Source organism: Triturus cristatus, chromosome 6 (genome assembly GCF_964204655.1).
Source record: "Triturus cristatus chromosome 6, aTriCri1.1, whole genome shotgun sequence".
Classification (NCBI taxonomy): Eukaryota; Metazoa; Chordata; class Amphibia; order Caudata; family Salamandridae; genus Triturus; species Triturus cristatus.
Genome location: NC_140589.1, coordinates 1499667562 through 1499679840, shown reverse-complemented (window position 1 = coordinate 1499679840; position 12279 = coordinate 1499667562).

Sequence of the window (12279 nt, the reverse complement as noted above, 5' to 3'; positions counted from 1 at the left end):
TCAGATCTGCAGCCACGGAAGTCATCTGCGGCGTTCCCCAGGGCTCCTCGCTCAGCCCCACCCTCTTCAACGTCTACATGAGCCCCCTTGCAGCCATCGCACGCCAACACAACCTCAACATCATCTCCTACGCCGACGACACCCAGCTGATCCTCTCCCTGACCAACGACCCCGCCGCCGCCAGAACCAACCTCCACGAAGGGATGAAAGACGTAGCCGAGTGGATGACGACCAGCCGCATGAAACTGAACTCAGACAAGACGGAAGTCCTCATCCTGGGCTCCTCGCCCTCCGCCTGGGACGACTCCTGGTGGCCCCCTGCCCTGGGCACCGCACCGAAACCGACAGACCACGCACGCAACCTGGGCTTCATCCTGGACTCCTCCCTCTCCATGACCAGACAAGTCAACGCCGTCTCCGCGTCCTGTTTCAACATCCTGCGCATGCTACGGAAGATCTTCCGGTGGATCCCCACCGAGACCAGGAAGACGGTCACCCAGGCACTCGTCACCAGCCGACTGGACTACGGCAACGCCCTCTACGCTGGAACCACCGCCAAGCTCCAGAAGAGACTCCAGCGGATCCAGAACGCCTCAGCCAGACTCATCCTCGACATCCCCAGACGCAGCCACATCTCCGGACATCTGAGAGACCTGCACTGGCTCCCCGTCAACAAGAGAATCACCTTCCGTCTCCTCACCCACGCACACAAAGCCCTACACGACCAAGGCCCGAGCTACCTCAACAACCGCCTCAACTTCTACGCTCCCAAACGCCACCTCCGATCGACCAACCACGCCCTCGCCGCCGTCCACCGCATCCGAAGAGCGACAACTGGAGGAAGGTCCTTCTCTCACCTGGCCGCCAACACCTGGAACACCCTCCCGACCGACCTTCCTCTGACCCAAAACCACCTCTCCTTCAGGAAGAAGCTCAAGACCTGGCTGTTCGAGCAGTAGCGGCACCCCACCCCCCCCCCCCCAAGCGCCTTGAGACCCTCCGGGTGAGTAGTGCGCTGTATAAATGCCTTGATTGATTGATTGATAGATAGAGAGTAGTAGAGAGTGAGTAGTAGAGAGTAGTAGAGTGAGTAGTAGAGAGTGAGTAGTAGGGAGAGAGTAGTAGAGAGTGAGTAGTAGAATAGTAGAGAGTGAGTGGTAGAGAGTAGTAGAGTGAGTAGTAGAGAGTAGTAGAGAGTGAGTAGTAGAGAGAGTAGTAGAGAGTAGTAGAGTAGTAGAGAGTGAGTTGTAGAGAGTGAGTACTAGAGAGAGTAGTAGAGAGTGGGTAGTAGAGAGTGAGTAGTAGAGAGTAGTAGAGAGCGAGTAGTATAGAGTGAGTAGTGGAGAGTGAGTAGTGGAGAGTGAGTAGTAGAAAGTAGTAGAAAGTGAGTAGTAGAGAGTGAGTAGTAGAAAGTGAGTAGTAGAGAGTGAGTAGTAGAGAGTAGTAGTGAGTAGTAGAGAGAGAGTAGTAGAAAGAGAGTAGTAGAGTATTAGAGAGTGAGTGGTAGAGAGTAGTAGAGTGAGTAGAAGAGAGTAGTAGAGAGTGAATAGTAGAGAGTGAGTAGTAGAGAGTAGTAGTAGAGAGTAGTAGAGAGTGAGTGGTAGAGAGTGAGTAGTAGAGAGTAGAAGCGAGTGAGTAGTTTAATTTAAAAAGGAACACAATGAGGGGGGTTCATTTTGCCATCGACATTATGATTAGTGCTGACAAAATAAAAATTAGGGCACATTTTGAGTGACTTCTCAAATCCTCTTCTATTTCAGTAAATAATTCTGACATGCAGACTGAAACATGCACTTTGAATACCAGCAGCAGACTTCCCTGGTGAGCAGTATCTTTACTACAGTGATCTAATGAGCAACTAGAGTGCTACCATTCAGAATTTATGGCACATGTGTGACACATCTGAATGCCTTCTTGATGGAACCAAAGTAAACAATCATTGAAAATGCAATAGGTAGAGGTGTAGAGGTGTAGAGGTGTAGAGGTAGAGAGGTAGGTGTAAAGAGGTAGAGGTAGAGAGTAGTAGAGAGGGAGGTATAGAGAGGTAGACAGGTAGAGAGTAGAGGATGAGTAATAGAGAGTAGAGAGTGAATAGTAGAGAGTAGTAGAGAGAGGAGCAGAGAGTGAATAGTAGAGAGTAGTAGAGTGAGTAGTAGAGAGGGAGTAGTAGAGAGTGAGTAGTAGAGAGTAGTAGAGAGTGAGTAGTAGAGAGTGGGTAATAGAGAGTGAGTAGTAGAGGGTAGTAGAGAGTAGTAGAGAGTGAGTAGTAGAGAGTGAGTAGTAGAGAGTACATAGTAAAGAGTAGTAGAGAGTGATTAGCAGAGAGAGAGTAGTAGAGAGTAGTAGAGAGTGAGTAGTAGAGTGAGTAGTAGAGAGTAGTAGAGAGTGAGTAGTAGAGAGTGAGTAGTAGAGAGTGAGTTGTAGAGAGTAGTAGAGAGTGAGTAGCAGAGAGTGAGTAGTAGAGAGTTGTAGAGGGAGTAGTAGAGAGTGAGTAGTAGAGAGTAGGAGAGAGAGAGTAGTAGAGAGTGAGTAGTAGAGAGTAGTAGAGAGTGAGTAGCAGAAAGTGAGTAGTAGAGAGTTGTAGAGTGAGTAGTAGAGAGTGAGTAGTAGACAGTAGTAGAGAGAGAGTAGTAGAGAGTGAGTAGTAGACAGTAGTAGAGAGTGAGTAGTAGAGAGTAGTAGAGAGTGAGTAGTAGAGTGAGGAGTATGGAGTAGTAGAGAATGAGTAGTAGAGTGAGTAGTAGAGAGTAGTAGAGAGCAAGTAGTAGAGAGCAAGTAGTAGAGAGTGTGTAGTAGAGAGTGAGTAGTAGAGAGTAGTAGAGAGTGAGTAGTAGAGAGTGGGTAATAGAGAGTGAGTAGTAGAGAGTAGTAGAGAGTAGTAGAGAGTGAGTAGTAGAGAGTACATAGTAGAGAGTAGTAGAGAGTGATTAGCAGAGAGAGAGTAGTAGAGAGTAGTAGAGAGTGAGTAGTAGAGTGAGTAGTAGAGAGTAGTAGAGAGTGAGTAGTAGAGAGTGAGTAGTAGAGAGTGAGTAGTAGAGAGTAGTAGAGCGTGAGTAGCAGAGAGTGAGTAGTAGAGAGTTGTAGAGTGAGTAGTAGAGAGTGAGTAGTAGAGAGTAGTAGAGAGAGAGTAGTAGAGAGTGAGTAGTAGAGAGTAGTAGGGAGTGAGTAGCATAAAGTGAGTAGTAGAGAGTTGTAGAGTGAGTAGTAGAGAGTGAGTAGTAGACAGTAGTAGAGAGAGAGTAGTAGAGAGTGAGAAGTAGAGAGTAGTAGAGAGTGAGTAGTAGAGAGTAGTAGAGAGTGAGTAGTAGAGTGAGGAGTATGGAGTAGTAGAGAATGAGACGTAGAGTGAGTAGTAGAGAGTAGTAGAGAGCAAGTAGTAGAGAGCAAGTAGTAGAGAGTGTGTAGTAGAGAGTGAGTAGTAGAGAGTAGTAGAGAGTGAGTAGTAGAGAGAGTAGTAGAGAGTGAGTAGTAGAGAGAATATTAGAGAGTAGTAGAGTAGTAGAGAGTGAGTAGTAGAGTGAGTAGTAGAGAGTAGTAGAGAATGAGTAGTAGAGAGTGAGTAGTGGAGAGTGAGTAGTAGACAGTGAGTAGTAGAGTGAGTAGTAGAGAGTAGTAGAGAGTGAGTAGTAGATAGAGAGTAGTAGAGAGTGAGTAGTAGAGAGTAGTAGAGTGAGTAGTAGAGAGTGAGTAGTAGGGAGAGAGTAGTAGAGAGTGAGTAGTAGAATAGTAGAGAGTGAGCGGTAGAGAGTAGTAGAGTGAGTAGTAGAGAGTAGTAGAGAGTGAGTAGTAGAGAGAGTAGTAGAGAGTAGTAGAGTAGTAGAGAGTGAGTAGTAGAGAGTGAGTAGTAGAGAGTAGTAGAGAGCGAGTAGTATAGAGTGAATAGTGGAGAGTTAGTAGTGGAGAGTGAGTAGTAGAAAGTGAGTAGTAGAGAGTAAGTAGTAGAAAGTGAGTAGTAGAGAGTGTGTAGTAGAGAGTAGTAGTGAGTAGCAGAGAGGGAGTAGTAGAAAGAGAGTAGTAGAAAGGGAGCAGTAGAGTATTAGAGAGTGAGTGGTAGAGAGTAGTAGAGAGTAGTAGTAGAGAGAATATTAGAGAGTAGTAGAGAGTGAGTAGTAGAGTGAGTAGTAGAGAGTAGTAGAGAGTGAGTAGTGGAGAGTGAGTAGTAGACAGTGAGTAGTAGAGTGAGTAGTAGAGAGTAGTAGATAGTGAGTAGTAGATAGAGAGTAGTAGAGAGTGAGTAGTAGAGAGTAGTAGAGTGAGTAGTAGAGAGTGAGTAGTTGGGAGAGTGTAGTAGAGAGTGAGTAGTAGAATAGTAGAAAGTGAGTGGTAGAGAGTAGTAGAGAATGAGTAGTAGAGTGAGTAGTAGGGAGAGAGTAGTAGAGAGTGAGTAGTAGAATAGTAGAGAGTGAGTAGTAGAGAGTAGTAGAGAATGAGTAGTAGAGTGAGTAGTAGAGAGTAGTAGAGAGTAGTAGAGAGCGAGTAGTAGAGAGCAAGTATTAGAGTGTGTAGCAGAGAGTGAGTAGTAGAGAGTAGTGGAGAGTGAGTAGTAGAGAGAGTAGTAGAGAGTGAGTAGTAGAGAGATATTAGAGAGTAGTAGAGTAGTAGAGAGTGAGTAGTAGAGTGAGTAGTAGAGTGAGTAGTAGAGAGTGAGTAGTAGAAAGTGAGTAGTAGAGAGTGAGTAGTAGAGAGTAGTAGTGAGTAGTAGAGAGGGAGTAGTAGAAAGAGAGTAGTAGAGAGGGAGTAGTAGAGTATTAGAGAGTGAGTGGTAGAGAGTAGTAGTAGAGAGAATATTAGAGGGTAGCAGAGTAGTAGAGAGTGAGTAGTAGAGTGAGTAGTAGAGAGTAGTAGAGAGTGAGTAGTGGAGAGTGAGTAGTAGACAGTGAGTAGTAGAGTGAGTAGTAGAGTGAGTAGTAGAGAGTGAGTAGTAGATAGAGAGTAGTAGAGAGTGAGTAGTAGAGAGTACTAGAGTGAGTAGTAGAGAGTGAGTAGTAGGGAGAGAGTAGTAGAGAGTAGTAGAGAGTGAGTAGTAGAATAGTAGAGAGTGAGTGGTAGAGAGTAGTAGAGTGAGTAGTAGAGAGTAGTAGAGAGTGAGTAGTAGAGAGAGTAGCAGAGAGTAGTAGAGTAGTAGAGAGTGAGTAGTAGAGAGTGAGTAGTAGAGAGTAGTAGAGAGCGAGTAGTATATAGTGAATAGTGGAGAGTGAGTAGTAGAGAGTGAGTAGTAGAAAGTGAGTAGTAGAGAGTAAGTAGTAGAAAGTGAGTAGTAGAGAGTGTGTAGTAGAGAGTAGTAGTGAGTAGTAGAGAGGGAGTAGTAGAAAGAGAGTAGTAGAAAGGGAGCAGTAGAGTATTAAAGAGTGAGTGGTAGAGAGTAGTAGAGAGTAGTAGTAGAGAGAATATTAGAGAGTAGTAGAGAGTGAGTAGTAGAGTGAGTAGTAGAGAGTAGTAGAGAGTGAGTAGTGGAGAGTGAGTAGTAGACAGTGAGTAGTAGAGTGAGTAGTAGAGAGTAGTAGATAGTGAGTAGTAGATAGAGAGTAGTAGAGAGTGAGTAGTAGAGAGTAGTAGAGTGAGTAGTAGAGAGTGAGTAGTAGGGAGAGTGTAGTAGAGAGTGAGTAGTAGAATAGTAGAAAGTGAGTGGTAGAGAGTAGTAGAGAATGAGTAGTAGAGTGAGTAGTAGGGAGAGAGTAGTAGAGAGTGAGTAGTAGAATAGTAGAGAGTGAGTAGTAGAGAGTAGTAGAGAATGAGTAGTAGAGTGAGTAGTAGAGAGTAGTAGAGAGTAGTAGAGAGCAAATAGTAGAGAGCAAGTATTAGAGTGTGTAGCAGAGAGTGAGTAGTAGAGAGTAGTGGAGAGTGAGTAGTAGAGAGAGTAGTAGAGAGTGAGTAGTAGAGAGATATTAGAGAGTAGTAGAGTAGTAGAGAGTGAGTAGTAGAGTGAGTAGTAGAGTGAGTAGTAGAGAGTGAGTAGTAGATAGAGAGTAGTAGAGAGTGAGTAGTAGAGAGTAGTAGAGTGAGTAGTAGAGAGTGAGTAGTAGGGAGAGAGTAGTAGAGAGTAGTAGAGAGTGAGTAGTAGAGAGAGTAGCAGAGAGTAGTAGAGTAGTAGAGAGTGAGTAGTAGAGAGTGAGTAGTAGAGAGTAGTAGAGAGCAAGTAGTATAGAGTGTATAGTGGAGAGTGAGTAGTGGAGAGTGAGTAGTAGAAAGTGAGTAGTAGAGAGTGAGTAGTAGAAAGTGAGTAGTAGAGAGTGAGTAGTAGAGAGTAGTAGTGAGTAGTAGAGAGGGAGTAGTAGAAAGAAAGTAGTAGAGAGTGAGTAGTAGAGTATTAGAGAGTGAGTGGTAGAGAGTAGTAGTAGAGAGAATATTAGAGGGTAGCAGAGTAGTAGAGAGTGAGTAGTAGAGTGAGTAGTAGAGAGTAGTAGAGAGTGAGTAGTGGAGAGTGAGTAGTAGACAGTGAGTAGTAGAGTGAGTAGTAGAGAGTAGTAGATAGTGAGAAGTAGATAGAGAGTAGTAGAGAGTGAGTAGTAGAGAGTAGTAGAGTGAGTAGTAGAGAGTGAGTAGTAGGGAGAGAGTAGTAGAGAGTGAGTAGTAGAATAGTAGAGAGTGAGTGGTAGAGAGTAGTAGAGTGAGTAGTAGAGAGTAGTAGAGAGTAGTAGAGTAGTAGAGAGTGAGTTGTGGAGAGTGAGTAGTAGAAAGTAGTAGAAAGTGACTAGTAGAGAGTGAGTAGTAGAAAGTGAGTAGTAGAGAGTGAGTAGTAGAGAGTAGTAGTGAGTAGAGAGAGAGAGTAGTAGAAAGAGAGTAGTAGAGTATTAGAGAGTGAGTGGTAGAGAGTAGTAGAGAGTAGTAGAGTGAGTAGAAGAGAGTAGTAGAGAGTGAATAGTAGAGAGTGAGTAGTAGAGAGTAGTAGTAGAGAGTAGTAGAGAGTAGTAGAGAGTGGGTAGTATAGAGTGAGTAGTGGAGAGTGAGTAGTGGAGAGTGAGTAGTGGAGAGTGAGTAGTAGAAAGTAGTAAAAAGTGACTAGTAGAGAGTGAGTAGTAGAAAGTGAGTAGTAGAGAGTGAGTAGTAGAGAGTAGTAGTGAGTAGAGAGCGAGAGTAGTAGAAAGAGAGTAGTAGAGTATTAGAGAGTGAGTGGTAGAGAGTAGTAGAGAGTAGTAGAGTGAGTAGAAGAGAGTAGTAGAGAGTGAATAGTAGAGAGTGAGTAGTAGAGAGTAGTAGTAGAGAGTAGTAGAGAGTAGTAGAGAGTGAGTGGTAGAGAGTGAGTAGTAGAGAGTAGAAGCGAGTGAGTAGTTTAATTTAAAAAGGAACACAATGAGGGGGGTTCATTTTGCCATCGACATTATGATTAGTACTGACAAAATAAAAATTAGGGCACATTTTGAGTGACTTCTCAAATCCTCTTCTATTTCATTAAATAATTCTGACATGCAGACTGAAACATGCACTTTGAATACCAGCAGCAGACTTCCCTGGTGAGCAGTATCTTTACTACAGTGATCTAATGAGCAACTAGAGTGCTACCATTCAGAATTTATGGCACATGTGTGACACATCTGAATGCCTTCTTGATGGAACCAAAGTAAACAATCATTGAAAATGCAATAGGTAGAGGTGTAGAGGTGTAGAGGTGTAGAGGTAGAGAGGTAAGTGTAAAGAGGTAGAGGTAGAGAGTAGTAGAGAGGGAGGTATAGAGAGGTAGACAGGTAGAGAGTAGAGGATGAGTAATAGAGAGTAGAGAGTGAGTAGTAGAGAGTAGTAGAGAGAGGAGCAGAGAGTGAATAGTAGAGAGTAGTAGAGTGAGTAGTAGAGAGTGAGTAGTAGAGAGTGAGTAGTAGAGAGTAGTAGAGAGTGAGTAGTAGAGAGTGAGTAGTAGAGAGTGAGTAGTAGAGTGAGTAGTAGAAAGTGAGTAGTAGAGAGTAGTAGAGAGTGAGTAGTAGAGAGTGAGTAGTAGAGAGTAGTAGAGAGTGATTAGCAGAGAGAGAGTAGTAGAGAGTAGTAGAGAGTGAGTAGTAGAGTGAGTAGTAGAGAGTAGTAGAGAGAGTAGTAGAGAGTGAGTAGTAGAGAGTGAGTAGTAGAGAGTGAGTAGTAGAGCAAGTAGTAGAGAGTAGTAGAGAGAGAGTAGTAGAGAGTGAGTAGTCGAGAGTAGTAGAGAGTGACTAGCAGAGAGTGAGTAGTAGAGAGTAGTAGAGTGATTAGTAGAGAGTGAGTAGTAGAGAGTAGTAGAGAGAGAGTAGTAGAGAGTGAGTAGTAGAGAGTAGTAGAGAGTGAGTAGTAGAGTGAGTAGTAGAGAGTAGTAGAGAATGAGTAGTAGAGTGAGTAGTAGAGAGTAGTAGAGAGCGAGTAGTAGAGAGCAAGTATTAGAGTGTGTAGTAGAGAGTGAGTAGTAGAGAGTAGTAGAGAGTGAGTAGTAGAGAGAGTAGTAGAGAGTGAGTAGTAGAGAGATATTAGAGAGTAGTAGAGTAGTAGAGAGTGAGTAGTAGAGTGAGTAGTAGAGAGTAGTAGAGAATGAGTAGTAGAGAGTGAGTAGTGGAGAGTGAGTAGTAGACAGTGAGTAGTAGAGTGAGTAGTAGAGAGTAGTAGAGAGTGAGTAGTAGATAGAGAGTAGTAGAGAGTGAGTAGTAGAGAGTAGTAGAGTGAGTAGTAGAGAGTGAGTAGTAGGGAGAGAGTAGTAGAGAGTGAGTAGTAGAATAGTAGAGAGTGAGCGGTAGAGAGTAGTAGAGTGAGTAGTAGAGAGTAGTAGAGAGTGAGTAGTAGAGAGAGTAGTAGAGAGTAGTAGAGTAGTAGAGAGTGAGTAGTAGAGAGTGAGTAGTAGAGAGTAGTAGAGAGCGAGTAGTATAGAGTGAATAGTGGAGAGTTAGTAGTGGAGAGTGAGTAGTAGAAAGTGAGTAGTAGAGAGTAAGTAGTAGAAAGTGAGTAGTAGAGAGTGTGTAGTAGAGAGTAGTAGTGAGTAGCAGAGAGGGAGTAGTAGAAAGAGAGTAGTAGAAAGGGAGCAGTAGAGTATTAGAGAGTGAGTGGTAGAGAGTAGTAGAGAGTAGTAGTAGAGAGAATATTAGAGAGTAGTAGAGAGTGAGTAGTAGAGTGAGTAGTAGAGAGTAGTAGAGAGTGAGTAGTGGAGAGTGAGTAGTAGACAGTGAGTAGTAGAGTGAGTAGTAGAGAGTAGTAGATAGTGAGTAGTAGATAGAGAGTAGTAGAGAGTGAGTAGTAGAGAGTAGTAGAGTGAGTAGTAGAGAGTGAGTAGTTGGGAGAGTGTAGTAGAGAGTGAGTAGTAGAATAGTAGAAAGTGAGTGGTAGAGAGTAGTAGAGAATGAGTAGTAGAGTGAGTAGTAGGGAGAGAGTAGTAGAGAGTGAGTAGTAGAATAGTAGAGAGTGAGTAGTAGAGAGTAGTAGAGAATGAGTAGTAGAGTGAGTAGTAGAGAGTAGTAGAGAGTAGTAGAGAGCGAGTAGTAGAGAGCAAGTATTAGAGTGTGTAGCAGAGAGTGAGTAGTAGAGAGTAGTGGAGAGTGAGTAGTAGAGAGAGTAGTAGAGAGTGAGTAGTAGAGAGATATTAGAGAGTAGTAGAGTAGTAGAGAGTGAGTAGTAGAGTGAGTAGTAGAGTGAGTAGTAGAGAGTGAGTAGTAGAAAGTGAGTAGTAGAGAGTGAGTAGTAGAGAGTAGTAGTGAGTAGTAGAGAGGGAGTAGTAGAAAGAGAGTAGTAGAGAGGGAGTAGTAGAGTATTAGAGAGTGAGTGGTAGAGAGTAGTAGTAGAGAGAATATTAGAGGGTAGCAGAGTAGTAGAGAGTGAGTAGTAGAGTGAGTAGTAGAGAGTAGTAGAGAGTGAGTAGTGGAGAGTGAGTAGTAGACAGTGAGTAGTAGAGTGAGTAGTAGAGTGAGTAGTAGAGAGTGAGTAGTAGATAGAGAGTAGTAGAGAGTGAGTAGTAGAGAGTACTAGAGTGAGTAGTAGAGAGTGAGTAGTAGGGAGAGAGTAGTAGAGAGTAGTAGAGAGTGAGTAGTAGAATAGTAGAGAGTGAGTGGTAGAGAGTAGTAGAGTGAGTAGTAGAGAGTAGTAGAGAGTGAGTAGTAGAGAGAGTAGCAGAGAGTAGTAGAGTAGTAGAGAGTGAGTAGTAGAGAGTGAGTAGTAGAGAGTAGTAGAGAGCGAGTAGTATATAGTGAATAGTGGAGAGTGAGTAGTAGAGAGTGAGTAGTAGAAAGTGAGTAGTAGAGAGTAAGTAGTAGAAAGTGAGTAGTAGAGAGTGTGTAGTAGAGAGTAGTAGTGAGTAGTAGAGAGGGAGTAGTAGAAAGAGAGTAGTAGAAAGGGAGCAGTAGAGTATTAAAGAGTGAGTGGTAGAGAGTAGTAGAGAGTAGTAGTAGAGAGAATATTAGAGAGTAGTAGAGAGTAGTAGTAGAGAGAATATTAGAGAGTAGTAGAGAGTGAGTAGTAGAGTGAGTAGTAGAGAGTAGTAGAGAGTGAGTAGTGGAGAGTGAGTAGTAGACAGTGAGTAGTAGAGTGAGTAGTAGAGAGTAGTAGATAGTGAGTAGTAGATAGAGAGTAGTAGAGAGTGAGTAGTAGAGAGTAGTAGAGTGAGTAGTAGAGAGTGAGTAGTAGGGAGAGTGTAGTAGAGAGTGAGTAGTAGAATAGTAGAAAGTGAGTGGTAGAGAGTAGTAGAGAATGAGTAGTAGAGTGAGTAGTAGGGAGAGAGTAGTAGAGAGTGAGTAGTAGAATAGTAGAGAGTGAGTAGTAGAGAGTAGTAGAGAATGAGTAGTAGAGTGAGTAGTAGAGAGTAGTAGAGAGTAGTAGAGAGCAAATAGTAGAGAGCAAGTATTAGAGTGTGTAGCAGAGAGTGAGTAGTAGAGAGTAGTGGAGAGTGAGTAGTAGAGAGAGTAGTAGAGAGTGAGTAGTAGAGAGATATTAGAGAGTAGTAGAGTAGTAGAGAGTGAGTAGTAGAGTGAGTAGTAGAGTGAGTAGTAGAGAGTGAGTAGTAGATAGAGAGTAGTAGAGAGTGAGTAGTAGAGAGTAGTAGAGTGAGTAGTAGAGAGTGAGTAGTAGGGAGAGAGTAGTAGAGAGTAGTAGAGAGTGAGTAGTAGAGAGAGTAGCAGAGAGTAGTAGAGTAGTAGAGAGTGAGTAGTAGAGAGTGAGTAGTAGAGAGTAGTAGAGAGCAAGTAGTATAGAGTGTATAGTGGAGAGTGAGTAGTGGAGAGTGAGTAGTAGAAAGTGAGTAGTAGAGAGTGAGTACTAGAAAGTGAGTAGTAGAGAGTGAGTAGTAGAGAGTAGTAGTGAGTAGTAGAGAGGGAGTAGTAGAAAGAGAGTAGTAGAGAGTGAGTAGTAGAGTATTAGAGAGTGAGTGGTAGAGAGTAGTAGTAGAGAGAATATTAGAGGGTAGCAGAGTAGTAGAGAGTGAGTAGTAGAGTGAGTAGTAGAGAGTAGTAGAGAGTGAGTAGTGGAGAGTGAGTAGTAGACAGTGAGTAGTAGAGTGAGTAGTAGAGAGTAGTAGATAGTGAGAAGTAGATAGAGAGTAGTAGAGAGTGAGTAGTAGAGAGTAGTAGAGTGAGTAGTAGAGAGTGAGTAGTAGGGAGAGAGTAGTAGAGAGTGAGTAGTAGAATAGTAGAGAGTGAGTGGTAGAGAGTAGTAGAGTGAGTAGTAGAGAGTAGTAGAGAGTAGTAGAGTAGTAGAGAGTGAGTTGTGGAGAGTGAGTAGTAGAAAGTAGTAGAAAGTGACTAGTAGAGAGTGAGTAGTAGAAAGTGAGTAGTAGAGAGTGAGTAGTAGAGAGTAGTAGTGAGTAGAGAGAGAGAGTAGTAGAAAGAGAGTAGTAGAGTATTAGAGAGTGAGTGGTAGAGAGTAGTAGAGAGTAGTAGAGTGAGTAGAAGAGAGTAGTAGAGAGTGAATAGTAGAGAGTGAGTAGTAGAGAGTAGTAGTAGAGAGTAGTAGAGAGTAGTAGAGAGTGGGTAGTATAGAGTGAGTAGTGGAGAGTGAGTAGTGGAGAGTGAGTAGTGGAGAGTGAGTAGTAGAAAGTAGTAAAAAGTGACTAGTAGAGAGTGAGTAGTAGAAAGTGAGTAGTAGAGAGTGAGTAGTAGAGAGTAGTAGTGAGTAGAGAGCGAGAGTAGTAGAAAGAGAGTAGTAGAGTATTAGAGAGTGAGTGGTAGAGAGTAGTAGAGAGTAGTAGAGTGAGTAGAAGAGAGTAGTAGAGAGTGAATAGTAGAGAGTGAGTAGTAGAGAGTAGTAGTAGAGAGTAGTAGAGAGTAGTAGAGAGTGAGTGGTAGAGAGTGAGTAGTAGAGAGTAGAAGCGAGTGAGTAGTTTAATTTAAAAAGGAACACAATGAGGGGGGT